This window comes from Lutra lutra, chromosome 16 (genome assembly GCF_902655055.1).
Source record: "Lutra lutra chromosome 16, mLutLut1.2, whole genome shotgun sequence".
NCBI classification, from domain to species: Eukaryota; Metazoa; Chordata; class Mammalia; order Carnivora; family Mustelidae; genus Lutra; species Lutra lutra.
This window is the reverse complement of record NC_062293.1, coordinates 19,854,053-19,867,401: the sequence shown is the minus strand read 5'-3', so window position 1 is coordinate 19,867,401 and position 13,349 is coordinate 19,854,053. Positions and strand designations below refer to the sequence as shown.

Here is a 13,349-nt window from a genome sequence, read left to right as displayed (position 1 = left end):
TTCATTGGCTCCTTATTTGAGGACAGGGTGACTCAGCTGGGGAGAATTCACTGCTTCAGCCTGTTTGGTCTTGATCAATCCAGAAAACACACTCGCTGACGTCCTTCTATCACTAAGTCGTAGGCAGCGACAAAGCAAGTAGGGGAAGGGACTTTTCACTCGGGAATGCTCAGAACCGTCCCAGGACTGCCTTGAGAACCTGCACAAAGGGACGGCCTGAGACCTGCAGGCCCTCGGGTCAACACCCAGTCTTGAACTGGAGAGGTGAGGAGCCAGAGGGGCGGGCTGGCCAGGACTAAGAATACAGGAACTCAGAAACGAGCAAACAAAAACTATTCATAAGAAGTCCCAGGAAACAAACTGAAGGTTAGAGAGGGAAGGGGGGTGGAGGGAGGGGGTAGCCAGGTGATGGGCGCTAAGGAGGGCATGTGTTGTGATGAGCACTGGGTGTTACAACTAACGAGTCGCTGAATACTACATCAGAAACTAATGATGTGGGGCGCCTGGGTGGCTCAGTGGGTTAAAGCCTCTGCCTTCGGCTCAGGTCATGATCCCAGGGTCCTGGGATCGAGCCCCGCATCGGGCTCTCTCCTCAGCGGGAAGCCTGCTTCTCCCTCTCTCTCTCTGCCTGCCTCTCGGCCTACTTGTGATTTCTGTCTGTCAAATAAATAAATAAAATCTTTAAAAAAAAAAAAAAAAGAAACTAATGATGTTACTATATGCTGGCGAACTGAACATAGTAAAAAAAAGTAAAAAAAAAAAAAAAACAACCAAAAACTGTTCATAAGAAGCACTAAAAGGTGAGAGGGTGCCTGGCTGGTACAGTTGGTGGAATAGTCACCTCTTGATTTCGGGGTTGTGGGTTCAAGCCACAAGAGATTGGGGTAGAGATTATACGCACTGGGTGTATATACCTTAAAACAAAAAAAGTCCTTAAAGGTGAACACAGGCCTGGACCTTCCAGATTGCAATTAGACTGCTAAGTAGCTATCCTTAGAACTTTGTCATATTGATTTAACAAACCAACATAGAAAGCAGAAGACGAAAGCCATGTCAAAAGTTAATTTTTAGGGGCCCCTGGGTGGCTCAGTCAGTTAAGCATCCAACTCTTGATTTCGGCTCAGGTCATGATCTCAGGGTCTTGGGATTGAGTCCTGTATCGGGCTCCCTGCTCAGCAGGGAGTCTCCTTCTCCCTCTATTGCATCACCCCCCAGCCCACTCATGCTCTCTCTCAAGTAAATAAATAAAATCCCTTTTTAAAAAGTTAATTGTTAATAACCTCCTAAATAGTCTTATTTAAAATTTTTTTAAATTTGAACATAGTTGACACAGTGTACCATTAGTTTCAGGTTTATGACTTAGTGAGTATGATATCTCTGTATGTCACGCTGTGTCTAAATAGCTTTTATGGGGTTTTCTTTTAAGGTTTTTCTTTTTAAGATTTTATTTATTTATTTGACAGAGAGAGAGTCAGTGAGAGAAGGAACATAAACAGGGGGAGCGGGAGAGGGAGAAGCAGGCTTCCTGCAGAGCAGGGAGCCCAATGCAGGGCTCGATTCCAGGACCCTGGGATCATGACCTGAGCCGAAGGCAGACCCTTAACACCCAGGCACCCCCTAAATAGTTTTAATTAGCCAAATACTGTAGCCTGACATAGCTGGAGGGATGTATTGATAGCACAGTGAACATCAGTAGAGACAAAATGGACCAAAAATTTCAAAATACACTGAACCACTGCGGTCAAGGAAAGGCTATTAGGTTGTGAGAGAGAAAACAAGGGTTTAGCCTCAGCTGTTGCTAACTGGCCCTATGACTCTATCAGGCAGAAATACATTCAGCGGCAGTTAAGAGAACATTCAGTTAGCAGTAAACTAAATAAATAATATAGTTTGTTTTTCTCACTTGGTAAATCCAGAGGTGGGCCATCCAGGGTTGGGGCATCTGTTAGGAAGCCACCCAGAACATCTGACCTGTCTATCTTTGTGTCCCACCATCACCCATGTGTGGCCTTGGTGCTCATGGGTACAAGATGGCGGCTGGACCAAGTTCCAAGCAGAAGACTAGGAGCAGAGCAAAAGAGGCTGCGGCCTCCAGCTGCACTTGCCTTTTTGAAAAAGTTGCCCCAGGAGTCTTTCATTGAGAGGTGACTAGGGTGAGGGAGCCGGATTTGCCAACCAACATTAATTACCACAGTGACCTCAGACATACACACAGATCTTAATACAATATCAAGACTAGGGAAGCTTCAAAACCTACGTATACATCTCAGCTCTCTGAATCCTAGCCTCCTCATCCGTAGAGTGTATGGGATGCACTATGGGCATTCTGGGCAGGACGGTTCATTACTGTGGGGCTCTCCTACAGACGGCAGGACACTACGCATCTCTGATCTCCAGGTACCAAATGCCAGGATCCCCCTGCCCCCACAACTGTGATGAAACCACATCTGCTGGTTTGCAGATGCCTCCGGGTTGGGGTGAGGCATGGGAGGGAACTATCTTGTGGGATTGGAAGCCACTGTCCTAGATCAGGTTTAGTCTACAACTGTCTGATTCTCTCTAGCCTTTTTCATAAAAGCGAGTTAGTTTTTGAAGACGTGGTTAGTTTTTGAAGATGTTCCCACAGGAACATAGATCCCTATTTGCTACCTCATGGTGGGCTGGTATTCCTTTATCTCCTCACTGCTACCTTTATTATTTTCCTTTTTTAAAAAATTAATATATAATGTATTATTGGCTTCGGGGGTACAGGTCTGTGATTTATTAGTCTTACGGAATTTACAGAGCTCACCACAGCACACACTCTCCCCAATGTCCACCACCCAATCACCCCAACCCTTGCACCACCCTCCAGTCCAGCAACCCACAATTTGTTTCCTGAGATTAAGAATCTCTTATGGTTTGTCTCCCTCTCTGGTTTCATCCCATTTCATTTTTTCCTCTCTTCCCCTATGATCCTCTGCCTTGTTTCTCAAATCCCACATATCAGCGAGATCATATGATAACTGTCCTTCTCTGATTGACTTATTTCGCTTAGCATAATACCCTCTAGTTCCATCCATGTTGATGCAAGCGGCAAGATTTCATTTTTTGATGGCCGCATAATATTCCATTGTGTATGTGTGTGCGTGTGTGTGTGTGTGTATAGATATAAATATAGATACACATACACATATATATGTATGTCTATATATATGTATACATATATATCTCTAGAGATATATATGTATATATATATATATCTACCACATCTTCTTTGTCCATTCTTCTGTCAATGGACATCTAGGCTCTTTTCTTAGTTTGGCTACTGTGGACATTGCTTCTCTAAATCCTTATTGCTACTTTTAGACAATTACATTTTACCTTGCCGAAAGGCCCTCCTCCTCCTCTGAGGCCCATGTTATCCACCACCATCAGATTCTTCTCCCACTTGCTCCAATGATCCATCTATTTCCAGATCACTCCTCCATGTCCTCTAGACCTTCCACTCCAAGTTTTGCCTTCCTCCTAGGTGACTTTTAGACCCAGATGGATGGTTTTGCCTGGACTTGACCTCCTGACCTCTAATGCCCTTTACTCTTTCTTTCCTTGTCACCCACACAATGGATGGACCTCAGCACTTGCCATCCTGTGAACTACTTAAACTTAACTTTAAACTTGACCAGCTCCCTCTTGGACCACCACTTTTAGTACTTCCATGTTCTCATTCCCTTTGTCCCATTCTTCCTCCTAATGTTGATATGTGGATTTTACTCCAATGTAGCACCCCCTTCCTAGCTGCACACCTTCTCCACACAGCTTCTGGACAAGCTGGTCCATCCCTCCTGTATTCCCCTGATCTTCACCTCATCCTCCTGGTAAAACCCCAGCCCCAGCTCTAGCTGCCTTTCTGCCCTCTGACTCCTACACTTGAGCAGCTGAACACCCACACCAAGTGTTGCCATGACAACCGGGTGGTGAGCCGCTGGTCCCTCTACTCGTCCTTGTCAGCCCTCTTCTGTTCCCTACCTTATCACCTCGCCTGTCATTCTCACTCTCAGCAGATAACTTCACTCCTACTTGACAGTGAAAATAGAAGCCATCAGTCAGAAGCCCCCTCAACTTCCTGTCCCCACTGCCACCCCACTAAAACACTTATTTTTATCTGCACTCATCCTTTCCTCCCTTTTATTGTGGGAAAAGTTTCCTTCCTGTGGTTAATCCCTCCACCTGAGCCCCGCATCCCGATAGCTCCAGCCTCCTCAGGGACCTCAGCTCTCGAAGTTTCCTGTCTGCTCCTACAGCATCGCCACGTGGAAAGCTCTCCCATATTCTCAAACGCAGTGTTCTCCAGACCCCACGTTCCCATCTCCACTGTGCAAACTTCCCCTTCCCTCTTTTCCTTTGCAGTCGGAGTTCTCCGCCTTTTTCACACCATGGATGCCTTTGGCTGTCTGGTGGATAATGTTTGAAAGCCTGAAATATGCATGGAACTTACCATGAACACCAATGACTGCAAGTGCAGTTGTTACAATAGATTTTAAAAATTTGTGACACCGTTATACATGCGCTGCTTTCTTTTGTTCTTGGCTATCCTTTGTTAATGCATTAAATAGCAAAATCTTGAAGTGGGTCTAAAAGAACTCCTGTATTTTTATGTAGTGATTATTATAAACACTATTTTGCAACATCTGTGTCAACTGTAATGTGAATTAAAAACAACTGTGATTTTTACAGGTGACAAAGTCACAGTTACTACTAATACTACTGAAGATTGATGCCTGCAGTCATAATTGAAGAGGAGACGATAGTTTAATTAGAGGTAGGTGAAAAATCAAGGTGTAATTTTTTTCCCATCCAAGTTCGTGGGTCCCGTGAATTCTTTTCGTTTTTTTTTTTTTTTTATAGATTTTATTTATGTATTTGACAGAGATCACAACTAGGCAGAGAGAGAGGAAGGGAAGCAGGCTCCTCGCTGAGCAGAGAGCCTGATAGGGGGCTCAATCCCAGGACCCTGGGATCGTGACCTGAGCCGAAAGTAGAGGCTTTAACCCACTGAGCCATCCAGGTGCCCCGTCCTGTGAATTCTTTCCATAGATGCCTTGGAGGGGACCTGTGGGCACCAGATTAAAATGCTTGTTTTAAAGCCCATCTTCTCTGCTCACCTCCTTATCTTCCATTCGTCTCTCAATTTTATGATTCTCCAAATATCCATTAGTGCCAACTATGTATAACAGTAAGTAATCTTTTGCAATCTGGTTTTCATGGCACAGGGTCATGGCCTCATGGTCCAGGGTCAATATCCTCACCAAAGTCACCAATGGTCCCCTAAATGTGAAGGTACCTTTTCCATCTCCATATTACTCCAAATCATTTCCTCCGTGGAATTTTCTCCTTCCCTATGGCTGCACCTTGAGCTGAAATTAAAAAAACAGAATCCAAATCATATAGCTTAAACCATAAGGAAAAATATATTCTACATTTAAAAAAAAAGATTTATTTATTTGGGCTGCAAAACAAGGTTTTATTGAGCAATAGGAAAGTATATTGAATGATAGTACAAAGCTCCAAAAGATAGAAGGGACCCGAGAGGGTTACCTATTTATTTATTTTTAAAAAGAGAGAGAGTTCATGCTTCTGTGAGCAGGGGGAGGGGCAGAAGGAGAGGGAGAGGAGAAGGCAAGGAGAGGGGAGGGAGAAGAAGAGGGAGAGAATCTCAAACAGGCTCTTGTGCTGAGTGAGGAGCCTGATGAGGGTCTCGATGAGTAGCTGGATCTCACGACCCTGAGATCATGACCTGAGCTGAAACCAAGAATCTGACACTTAAGTGACTGAGCCACCTAGGCGCCCCAAAATAAATCCTACCTTTTAAGAAGTCCAGCTACAAAGCTGCTCCAGGGCTGATCAATTTCGTGGCTTAGCGATGTCATCCGGGACCCAGGTGCCTTCCATGTTTTTGCTCTCCCACCTCACCATGATGGCTTATCCTCAAAGATGTTCTCCTCTACACCTTAAAGAACAACTGTAGCAGTTCCAGGTGCCATGCCCAAATGGGATAACATGCAGCTAAAGAACAGGGTGTGTCTCTTCCTGTATGTCTATTTCTAATCCGGGAGGAGACCTTCCCCAGGAGCCCCCAGAAGTCTTTCCTCACATCACATTGGCCTAAATTGCATCATATGTCCCTTCCTAAATCAGTCCCTGGCAAGGAAACTGTGATGACCACAACTGGCTTGGATTAATCAGGATTCACTGCCAAACCACTTGGAAGAAGGGTGGAATGCAGAACAAAACCAGGGCTCTGCCAGAAGTGAACAGGCAATCCAACCTCATTGATACACACTAGTTTTTCTTCTGCTTTTTGGTGGGTCCTTTTGTCTTTGCAATGCACTCCTCCTTCCCACCCCGTTAAGTGTTGTATTGTGTCAGGTTCTCTTCCTGTCCTTTTCCAGTCTGGGACCATCCCACCCCACAAATTCTTGCTAAACGACCCTATTTACCCCTATGGCTTGAACTGCCACTTGGGTATGCCTCACTCTCTACCTAGAATTCGCTCCTTAGCTCGAGACCCGTGAATTCTCTGTCACCTCCTGGGACCCTAGCTCCATCTGGATATTCCCAGGCCTCTCAAACTCAACCTGTGCATCCACATTCTTCCTGAATTCCCTGTGTTTCGGTCATCACCCTGGGACTGAAATCTGTCTGCTCATACTCCTTTCTCTCCTTTACCCCCATTGCAGAATCCATCATCTTAAACTCCTACAGAGTCTCCCCACTCAGTGTCTCTAGAATCGGTCCCCTCTTCTCCAAACTTGGGCAGGGACCTGCTCCTTTCAGGGCTGTGTGGTAACCTTGCCCCTTGCTTTATTCCAGAATACCTGTGTCACTGATACCGGAGGAATCCTTCTCTAGCCCAATTCAGCAACTTTCATCAGCTTCCTGTTTTGCAAGGCACATCTCGTCTGGTCCTGGCTGAATTCTCCATTTCACTACCTGACACTTTCCTCCTTCACCCTAAACTCAACATGCCACCTCTCACATCCAGCCCGCACACATGCTGCTGCTTCCCCACCATCGGACCCCTCAACTCGTGTACATGCGCGTACACACACACATCTTTTTTTCCTCCGTGTGCACTCCAAAATACTTTCATTTTTTTTGACAAAACTTATTTTTGTCACCTACCATGTGTTAGCCACCTTACCATGCTGATGACAGCTCTATCTTATCTTTCTTAAAAATGGCTCCCTTGGAGTGTGTGGGTGGCTCAGTTGGTTAAGCAACCACCTTTGGCTCAGGTCATGATCCTGGAGTCCCGCGATGGGGTGCCACATGAGGCTCCCTGCCTGGTGGGGAGTCTGCTTCTCCCTTTGACCTCTCCCCTCTCAGGCTCTCTCTTTCAAATAAATAAATAAATAAAATCTTTTTTAAAAATGACCCCTTTGTGTTCCTTAATAAGGATCGCTGTTAGTTTATTTAAACCCACCCCTCTGGATGGATACATGGACAGCCAGGTAGCTTTCCAGCATTATAAACCCCTTGTAGCACCTATCCCTATACATACATCTTTGTGCATATGTCCCAGCATGCGTGCCTAGCTATCAGGGACTCGGGTGATTCCTGGAAGTAGAATTGCCAGTCAAAAGTTATGTAATTTTACATATCAAGAGAATAGCCAGTTTACCCTCCAGAATGTATCCATTTAAACTACCACCAATATAAAAATACTGTATTAAAGCATCCATTTCTCAGAACCTTCATCAACACTAAATATCTTTAAATTTTTGCTTATCTAGGGGCGCCTGGGTGGCTCAGTGGGTTAAGCCGCTGCCTTCGGCTCAGGTCATGATCTCAGGGTCCTGGGATCGAGTCCCACATCGGGCTCTCTGCTCACCAAGAAGCCTGCTTCCCTCTCTCTCTCTCTCTCTCTCTGCCTTCCTCTCCATCTACTTGTGATCTCTCTCTGTCAAATAAATAAATAAAATCTTTAAAAAAAAATTTTTTGCTTATCTAATATTTTGCCTTAAATTTGAATTTTTCTGATTACTAGTGAGACTGAGTATCATTTTACATTTTTATTTATCATGAACCCTTTATTTCTTTTACCTATTTTTTTTTTTGACTATTCATTCTCCTCCTCCTCCTTCTTCTTCCTCTTTTTCCTCTCCTTCTTCTGCCTCTCCTTCTCCTTGTTCTTTTTTATTAAGAAACCCTCCCCCAGGATGCCTGGGTGGCTTACTCGGTTGCCTTTGGCTCAGGTCATGATCCCAGGGTCCTCGGATGGAGTCCCACATCAGGCTCCCTGCTCCGCAAGGGAGTCTGCTTTTCCCTCTACCCTTCCCCTGCTTGTGATCTCTCTCTCATTCTCTCTCTCTCTCTCAAATAAATAAATAAAATCTTAAAAACAAAAAACAAGAGCTCCAACTTACAACCCTGAGATCAAGAGTCAAATGCTCTACCAACTGAGTCAGTCAGGTGCCCCCTTGTTTGTTCTCTTCTTTGTTTGTATCCTTCTCCATTTTCTTCACCTGGCCCGTTCCTACTAAACATTCAAGGCTTGGGCCAGGCACCACCTCTTTCAAAATAGGTTTCTCCAATTCTCTGGCCTCTCCCTGCACCCACCCCCAACGAAAGCCCCCTGCTCTGCACTCTGTGCTGACCTTGCTCTGTGTTTATCTCCTCCACAAGGCCGTGGACACAGGGGTCTGTTATCTCTGCTTCCCCTATTCATATTAGTGTGCCCTGGTGTTGTATAGATACATAACAAAAGAATGAAACAATGAGCAAACGATCCACAAACAGGATCACTTTTAGGGTTATTTCTTTTTTGCTATTCCTTGAGAAAACAATACAGAATTAAATAGCCTATTTTGTTTGTTTCCTAAGGAAGATGAATTTCATGTAACTCCATACAAAAAGCTTCAGCTCTTCACCTTCATTGTTTTAATTTTCTCTTGGCTTCATTTTGAAGGTTAACCCCCCTGGGGTAATGGGATCCCAGTCTCAGGGCTCTAACTAGCTGTCTTCCTCCTCGTCCCTGACACACCCTCCTTTCCCCGCCTCATACCTCTGCCTCTTTGCTTCCCCAACATAACTGTGCTCCAGGAGGCCAAGTGTCCAGGAAAGGCCAGAAAGGAAGGTGCAGCCAAAGTAATGTTTTATTCAACCTGGAATATCAAATACAAGCTTAGGACATTTAACAGATTTGGTAGTTTACAAATGTTGCATTTATTATCCAAGGCAAACCAAAGCCTCAAAGGAATGCCACATCCCACTTCATTATTATCTCCTGCATCAGAGAACATGGAGCCAAGCAAACTGAACTCAGTACTCAATGATCAAGCCATGGGTGATGACCTTGAGAGCCTGAATCTGAAACCCATGAGAAAGACCCTGAACCTGGTCCTTTTGCTCAACCTCAGTAGAAGGGAGATCCAAAACCGAATCTGTAGGATGGTGACAAATAATCCAGGTTTTAATTTTTTGAAATTTATCCGAAGCAACTACTCATTTCGCTTTTACCCTGAATAAGATCTTTCATCTGTAGCAACAGCTAAGCTATCCTTCAGTTCTGACTATGCCTAGGGGTGATCATAACAGCGGCTGGTGCGTGTTGGATGTTTTCTATGAGCCTGGCACTGTGGTAGATGCTCCTGTATCATCTCTTGGAACCAACAACGTGCACGGGTCAGTTCTCAGCAGAAATGGGAATAACCTGCCCATAACTGGGAAGATTTACGTTCAGCTCTGCCCACACGCGTGTCTCCAGCCCATTTCTACAGGTAAGAAGGAGCCTCTGGCTGGCCAGAGATGGCTTCTTCAAGGAAACCCACCTTTGCAATTTCCCCAACTCAGATCAAGTCACGAGTTCTAACCTGTTTGCCTGTAAACTAGGATTTGAAGGAAGTTTTCCCATTCTGGGAGACTAGGACCTGAGCTGAAGGCAGTGGCTTAACCCACTGAGCCACCCAGGCATCCCTATTTTTTAATTTTTAAACAAGATTTTATTTCTTGCTTTGACAGAGAGAGGTGGAGCGAGAACGGGAACAAAGCAGGGGGAGCAGCAGAGGGAGAGGGAGAAGCAGGCTTCCCACTGAGCAGGGAGTCCCATGAGGGGCTCGATCCCAGGACCCTGGGATAACGACTTGAGCCTGAGCAACCTAGGTGCCCTGACAGCTTATTATGTTAAAGGAAGCAGACAGTCGTTCCAGACTCACAAGGCGGGAGGGCTGGCAAGTTTGCTCTTATCCTTAAAGCCTTCCTCTTCACCTGGGCACTTTGGGAGGGCCTAGCAGAGCCTCTGAAGACAGCCAGCCCTTAGGAACAGCTCTGATAGGGGAAGGGAGCCCCATGGAGGAGCTCAGACTTCAAAGGGAGCACCTAGACCCTCCCTGAAAGGGTGAGGCTGCCAGTCCGCCTGGGGGACACCCCAACAGCCCAAATGGAGAAAGTGGGCTGGGAGGCTGGGGTAGGGTGAGGGGAGGGAAAGTGAGCAGAAGCCTGGGAGGGGACGGGCATGGGGCAAGCCAGAGTCTTCTAAAGAAGCCCAGAGGATTCTTGGCAGCCAGGGCTGGAAGGTGGCCGAGTTCTCATAAAAAAAGAGAAAGTGAGAGAGAAAAGAAAACAAAAAACTTCGTTTGAGCATGACTCTTGGCCGTGGTGCCTTTGCCAGGGCCTCTGCAGCAGCTCCCAGAGAGAGCCTGCCAGACAGGGACAGACAGACAGCCCAATGGAGCAGAAGAACAGCCAGAAGCCAGCCCCGCACCAGAGTGGGGACTTAGAAAGTTCTGGGGGTGAGGGGCGCTGCACCTACTCTTCAGCAATTGGCTTGGAGACCACTGGCCATCCATATGGAAGGGATAAAGTGGATCCCTATCTTACAGCAGGTCTCCAAATAAGTTCCAGATGAGCTAAAGACCTACAGGATGTTTTGTTCAGGACAAATTATGCTCAGAGACTAAGTTTGTCTTTGCCAATAATTTATTTAACACAGGTCCACTGTAACAATTATAACTTATAGTAATAATAATATTTCACAAGCCAAGCATACAGTATATTATCTCTTAATACACCAATAAAGAAATAACATATTCCAAACCAATGATGGATTAGTTACATTATTTTTCCAGGCAAAGGGGAGATGAAAGCAATAAAGACCAATATTAGTTGGGGTGTACCTTTCTACGAGTTGGTTCTGGGTAGTGTCAGTCCTTCCAACTAAAAGCTGGATATCAGCTACCTGCTTAGGTCCCTCGCTGCTGGGGCACGTAGCTAGCGGGAGTGTTGGAGCCAGTGTTGACAGGCAAGGTGGCTACTCTGAAGACTGTTACTGCAGGGTCTGCCACACAGCTTGTACCACCACTGCCTAGGAAGGATAGACTCACTAAGAAGCAGATGTCCCTTCTCTTCCTGAGACCGCCGCGTGGTTTAACACCACAGCTGACCAAGGTAGCCTGGCCACACAGGAGTAAGTATCTCACGATCTCCAGAGAACTATTTAGATCAGCAAAGAGTAGCCTTGTCCAGACCAAACACTTTTGAATGGCTGGTCATACCTCTTGGTTTTTAAAGTTTAAATGACCGTGTGGTGGACAACACGGCCTCCCGTTACTATGGTGTCTAGAGTTCGATAAGAAAGTGCTAATATCCAGCTTCAAAACAATTTCACGAAAACAAGTTCAAACCACAAACAACTTTGTCCAAAGCAAGTTTTCAAAAACATGGATTTGAAATCGCAACAAGTCAGTACACAACACAGGGAAGAAACAAAACTACTATGGGGCATTTGGAAGAAAACATAAAAGGAAAGGTTTATGATACTGGGAAAGGGGAATATTTCTTTAACAAGGTATAAAACGCACCAAGCAGAAAGGAATAATAGAATAACTGCCTACATTAAAATCTTCTCTATCCCAAAAGACACCAGATGCAAAATATAAAGACAAGCCATAGGGGCACCTGGGTGGCTCAGTTGGTTAATTGTCTGCCTTTGGCTTGGGTCATGACCCTGGGGTCCTGGGATCAAGCCCCATATCAGACTGCTTGGTTGGTGGGGAGCTTGCTTCTCCCTCTCCCTCTCCCTGCTGCTCCCCCTGCTTGTGCTCTCTCTCTCTTGCTATCTTTCTCCATGTCAAATAAATAAAATCTTAAAAAAAAAAAAGACAAGCCATATCTGTGACCCATACAACCAAGAAAAAAAAAATCGTAGAATATCTTATTATGTCTAAAAAAAAAATAGCCCAATAGAAAAATGGGCAAAGGATATGAATAGGCAATTCTGAAAGGTCTAACAACCATAACAAATCAAATCAACCTCCTTTGTGACCAGATTGTGTGGAAATTACAGTCATGAGATCCCACTGAGCAGCCATGGGATGGACAAAAATTAAGATCTGATAACCCAAATGTGGATGCAGGTGTAAGGAAATGGAAACTCCTTCGCCGGTAAGAGTGTAAACTGGTACATCCATCTAGGAAAAAAATACGTGAAAACGTGTAAAGCCTTCTAAAGAAGATGCATATGCCAGTGGTAGAGATAGTCTCCTTCATGTTCAGAAGTGACTGATCCTGTATTCATTCTACCTAACAGGGGATAAGTAGAAACAATCTAATCACCCCTGTGTGGGAAAGCTATTTCATTCGTCCAATGAAATACTATAAAGCAGTCAAAAACGATGAAAAAAATCTACATGTATCAACATTGCTGAATCACAAAAATCTAACATAGGGTGAAAAAAAGCAGGTTACAAAAGGCTAGTATACTCTGATAGCATTTACATACATTTTTAAAACAAAAAAGTATACAATAAAAATATAAAATCAATATAAAATATTTTATGTAAAATATAAAAAAATTTATGTTTTAAACTTTAATATTTATTTATTTGTCGGAGACAGAGAGAGCACATAAGCAGGGGGAGCAGCAGACTGAGGGAGAAGCAGCCTCCCCGCTGAGCAAGGAGTCTCATGCGGGGCTCAATCCCAGGACGCTGGGATCATGACCTGAGCCAAAGGCAGATGTTTAACGGACTGAGCCACCCAGGCCTTCCAAAACTTATCTGTAACTTAAAACAGAGGGGCACCTGGGTGGCTCCCGTGGGTTAAGCGTTCAGCTCTTAATTTTGGCTGAGGTCTTGATCTCAGGGCCATGGGATCCAGCCCTATTTTGGGCTCTGCACTCATTAGGGAGTCTGCTTGAGATTCTCTCTCTCCCTCGCTCTCTGTTCCTCCCGGTCCTGCTCTCTCTCTCTCAAATAAATAATCTTTAAGAGAATTTAAAAAAATAAAACCACAATGAGATACCACTTCACACTCGTTAAGATAGCTATTATAAAACAAAACAAAACAAAAAAATAGAAAGTAACAAGTCT

The 13,349-nt window shown here is 44.8% G+C and overlaps 2 long non-coding RNA genes across 3 annotated transcripts; one reads left to right on the top strand and one right to left on the bottom strand.

The window, feature by feature from the left end:
- Positions 1-78: 78 nt before the first annotated feature.
- Positions 79-9,441, top strand: LOC125087366 (uncharacterized). Of its 2 annotated transcripts, none has more exons than XR_007123416.1 (3): positions 79-264; positions 4,717-4,801; positions 9,220-9,441. It is a non-coding gene; the product is annotated as an uncharacterized LOC125087366 (long non-coding RNA). The 2 variants fall into 2 exon arrangements; XR_007123415.1 differs by lacking the exon at positions 9,220-9,441 and adding an exon at positions 6,853-7,241.
- On the bottom strand, positions 4,974-9,201 carry LOC125087365 (uncharacterized). The gene is made up of 4 exons (XR_007123414.1): positions 9,047-9,201; positions 5,845-5,989; positions 5,324-5,396; positions 4,974-5,092 (listed from the first exon to the last, which is right to left on the bottom strand). It is a non-coding gene; the product is annotated as an uncharacterized LOC125087365 (long non-coding RNA).
- Positions 9,442-13,349: the final 3,908 nt, after the last annotated feature.